This window comes from Nicotiana tabacum, chromosome 8 (genome assembly GCF_000715075.1).
Source record: "Nicotiana tabacum cultivar K326 chromosome 8, ASM71507v2, whole genome shotgun sequence".
Taxonomy (NCBI): Eukaryota; Viridiplantae; Streptophyta; class Magnoliopsida; order Solanales; family Solanaceae; genus Nicotiana; species Nicotiana tabacum.
This window is the reverse complement of record NC_134087.1, coordinates 176,546,795-176,551,909: the sequence shown is the minus strand read 5'-3', so window position 1 is coordinate 176,551,909 and position 5,115 is coordinate 176,546,795.

The following is a 5,115-nucleotide window of genomic DNA, read 5'->3' as shown; positions in this document are numbered from 1 at the left end:
TGGATGTTGTGAGTTCAAAACCCATTATCTCTTTCTCCCCTCTTTTTAGTTTACTTCCTTTAATTCAACTAATCTTTGTTGGATGTCGTGGGTTCAAAACCCATTATCTCTTTCTCCCCTCCTTTTTTATTTTACATCTTTTAATTCAACTAATATGTACACATAATAGTCAACTTAACTTTTTTTCTTTTTCAAATCCCTCCCTTAAAATTAAAAGCCTCAAATTGCAATATATTGCGCTTTAGAAGTAGAAAAATACAAATCCTTTTGCCACAGCTTTCTTCAAAAATCACTTTGACAAAGTAGCGGATATCTGTCAACTTTGGCTCAGTAATGACAATTAATTAAGAGTTTGAGACTTTTCTTCAGTTCTGTAACTATTAGCACATCCTTAATCTAGATTTGTTTAGTAAGTTTTTTGATAATTTTTTAAGTTTGAACACCTTTTTGATCATAGACCCCTTATTTAACTGAGAAAAGGTTAGAAATTTTAAAGTTTAAAACAATCTTAAATCAAATACCTTCCTTTTCCGTAGCACCTATCTTGCTAATAAATCTCTCTTTGTTCGATAATTTCTATTTCTTTACAACAACAACAACAATATCCTAGTGTAATCCCAAAGTGGGGTCTGGGAGGGTAATACGTACGCAGAACTTACCCCTACCTCGAGGGGCAGAGAGGCTGTTTCCAGGAGACCCTCGGCTCAAGAGAGCAACAAGAGACAATATATTAGTACTATCAATAGACTCATAATAAATAACATAAAATACATAACATAAAATAAAAAAAATAACAACAATATAAGAAATATAGGAAATATGAAAAGGATGGAGAAAAGGATGTAAGGTATACTAATATCCAACAGATACAGCCCTGCATCAGTAGCTGATCAGTAGCATCCTAAGACTAACTCTTAAATGGCTAGTCTCACTCTAGTGCATTGTAGTAATATTCACAAACTACCCTCTAACCTACAACCTTAATGCTCGACCTCCACAATTCCCTGTCAAGGGCCATGTCCTCAGAAATCCTAAGTCGTGCCATGTCCTACCTGATCACCTCCCCCCAATACTTCTTAGGTCTCCCTCTACCTCTCCTCGTGCCCACCACAGCCAGTCGCTCACACCTCCTCACTGGTGCATCAGTGCTCCTCCTCTGAATGTGCCCGAACCATCTGAGTCTCGTTTCCCGCATCTTGTCCTCCATGGGGGCCACGCCCACCTTCTCTCGAATATCTTCATTCTTTATCTTGTCCATCCTTGTATGCCCGCACATCCACCTCAGCATCCTCATCTCTGCTACTTTCATCTTCTAGATGTGTGAATTTTTAACCGGCCAACACTCGGTCCCATACAATATAGCAGGCCTAACCACTGCTCTATAAAACTTACCTTTTAGTAACGGTGACACTTTCTTGTCACACAAGACTCCCGTTGCTAACCTCCACTTCATCCACCCCATCCTTATACGATGTGTGACATCCTCGTCGATCTCCCCGGTCCCCTGAATAACTGACCCAAGGTACTTGAAACTACCCCTCTTAGGGATGACTTGAGAGTCGAGCCTCACTTCCACTCCTGCTTCCGTCGGCTCGGCCCCAAAATTGCACTCGAGGTATTCCGTCTTCGTCCTGCTCAGCCTGAAACCTTTAGACTCAAGGGCATGTCTCCAAACCTCTAGCCTCTCGTTGACGCCGCGTCGTGTCTCGTCAATTAGGACTATGTCATCAGCAAATAGCATGCACCATGGCACCTCCCCTTGAATATGATGCGTTATGGCATCCATCACCAGAGCAAATAGGAAAGGGCTGAACGTAGACCCTTGGTGCAACCCCGTAACAACCGGAAAATGGTCGGAGTCGTCTCATACTGTCCTAACCCGAGTCTTAGCTCCATCATACATGTCTTTAATCACCCCAATGTAGTCAACCGGGACCCCTTTAACCTCTAGGCATCTCCATAGGACCTCCCTAGGAACCTTGTCGGATGCTTTCTCTAGATCGATAAACACCATGTGGAGATCCTTCTTCTTATCCCTGTATTGTTCCATCATCCTCCTAATAAGGTGGATAGCTTCTGTGGTAGATCGCCCCGGCATGAACCCGAACTGGTTATCTGAAACAGACACCGTCCTTCGCACTCTCATTTCTACCACTCTCTCCCAGACTTTCATGATATGACTCAGTAATTTGATACCCCTATAGTTGTTACAGCTCTGAACATCGCCTTTGTTCTTATACAACGGAACTATTGTACTCCACCTCCACTCTTCAGGCATCTTATTAGTCTTGAATATAACATTAAACAACCCAGTAAGCCATTCCAAGCCTGCTCTACCCACACACCTTCAAAGTTCAACCGGAATTTCGTCTGGCCCGGTAGCTCTGCCCCTCCTCATCTTACGCATTGCCTCCATGACCTCATCGACCTCAATGATAATTTCTATTTCTTTAAAACTTTTATTTATTTATACTTGGATGATAAGTTTTCATAATCATTGAGTTTTCAAAGAGTTGCCCGCCAAATTTTATCGCTAGTAATTAGCATACAATGGTGTCCCCGTCATGCTCGAATCCTGGGTCCGCCTCTAGATGCAAGTAATACAATCTTATACATTTTTTTAGATGTAGGTTCAGGGGCTGGTGTCTGGAAATTAAACTTCAGTTGTGGATAACTGGATATGTACTAGCAGTTTAAGTGAATCATCTATTCAAATTTTAAAGGGCTATGTTCACTCATTTTCTCATAATTCTTCAGTCGGTTGGTACGAAAGGGCAATCACTCTAGATCGTGAAATGACGTTTCTATTAGAGAGAGATCGATGGTGAGTCTTGTTGGTTTAACTGAACCTACCATTTTCGGCTTGAATTATGTATGCATATGACTAAATTGTCAACATATTACAAGATTACACATTAAATTCATTGACTCTAAAATTTTAGGTCCTTGATACATCTGACGGCACGGTAGTGCATGTTAATCATCAGGCAAAGAAAGTGGAAGGCTACACTTTGGATTATTAAATTTTGTTAGTGTAATAACTCACGTATCTGAACGTTTCAAAAGTAAGCAATTTGTTTTATGACTTCTATGCGGTGGCGGACCTAGAATTTTATTCAAGCGGAGTCAATTAGGCGCTGTAATATTATTCCAATAATTTTTCAACAATAAATGTTACCGCGCACAACAAAGTGAATGTTGTATATTGCTCTTTTTTTCCATAAAATATTTTTTTTATTGGGTAGACAAAAATAATCATTTTTTATTGATGTTCCATTAATTTTTATATATAACTCTTAACAATTTATAAGTTTTTTAAGCCACGTTAGTACATTAGAACAATTAGTATGGAACAAATACTTCTCTATTGACAATAGTGTGCGTACTATTTACTTTTTCTTTTCATACTTTTATACCTTGTAAATTGTATAGTTGTGACTTTTCCCTCTCTTTGGCTTACGTGGAGGTCAGTTTTGTATTTTTAATTATTTGTTGTTTTAGTTAATTCTTTGTTTATTTTACTTTTATTTTGTTAATGGTGGCTTAGATGACCAGATTGATTTTATCAGCAATTAATTCAGAGTAAAACATGAATTTTTTCAACAATAAATGTTACCGCGCACAACAAAGTGAATGTTGTATATTGCTCTTTTTTTCCATAAAATGTTTTTTTTATTGGGTAGACAAAAATAATCATTTTTTATTGATGTTCCATTAATTTTTATATATAACTCTTAACAATTTTTAACAATTTATAAGACTAAAAAATTTCCTTTAAAGTCTTCAATTTAAAATTTCATGTTTTACTCTGAATTAATTGCTGATAAAATCAATCTGGTCATCTAAGCCACCATTAACAAAATAAAAGTAAAATAAACAAAGAATTAACTAAAACAACAAATAATTAAAAATACAAAACTGACCTCCACGTAAGCCAAAGAGAGGGAAAAGTCACAACTATACAATTTACAAGGTATAAAAGTATGAAAAGAAAAAGTAAATAGTACGCATACTATTGTCAATAGAGAAGTATTTGTTCCATACTAATTGTTCTAATGTACTAACGATGGCTTAAAAAACTTATAAAGTGTCTGACGATTTCTGAACGCGCTTGAGCTCGAACTATTTTAAAGATTATGACCCCGCCTTACCACTGAGCATACTGTCACTTATGTTTCAAGTGATAATAAAACGATTTCATTTAAAATTAACATATACACATTATAAAAAATTTCGACGAAGCGAATTCAGTTGAACCCGCTTGCTACAATGTGGGCTGCCCCTGACGTTATAATACATTTTATATACAAATTTATACATAGCTATACATCATTATACATGTACTGTACATGTGTAATGAAATTAAAATTTTGTATGTTTTCTTACTTTTTCTCGAACAATCCATGTATAAATCTAATTATCTTTGTTAATTTCTCTGCCAAATCACGAACTTGCAACAAAGTTTTTCAATTTTACCATATAAATTGAATCAACAAATTTGGGAAAAATAATTTACTCGGTATTTTATCTTGTTTATCAGTTTTGAGGAAGAATGCTTTAGGAAAAGTTACAAACTTGTCTATGCTCAATATTTGTGATGATTTTATGTGCATTCTGTTTTAGCTCAAACTCTTTAATGTAGCTATATAATTGCAACTTTTGCAAGCAACTCATGTAATTTTATGTTTTGATTTTTGGATGATATAACATGAGAAATCAGTAAAGACTAATTGGGGGAGAAAGATCAAAGACGGAAGAATCAGAAAATTCCAAGACTTCATTAGAATCAGATAATAGTCCTGATGAAATTTCTCTGCCGAATAAAAAAAAATAGAAATATGTTCTTTTTTGTACCTTGGCCTATTATTTTTGGCTTACAGATTTATAAAGTTGTGAGTGGACTATTATACTGCTATGTATGTGTATGAGTTGTACTTATGTATAATTCTCTCTTTAATAAATGAGGATTATTTTGGTCACTAAGGCTTATGTGGCATATTAATAATAGTAAAGTCATAAAATTATTATTTGTTAAACTTACTTAATTTTACCAGTTATAACAATAAAGTCACTCATATTATGTTAAAGTAACTGAATTATTAGCCTTTTGGTCAA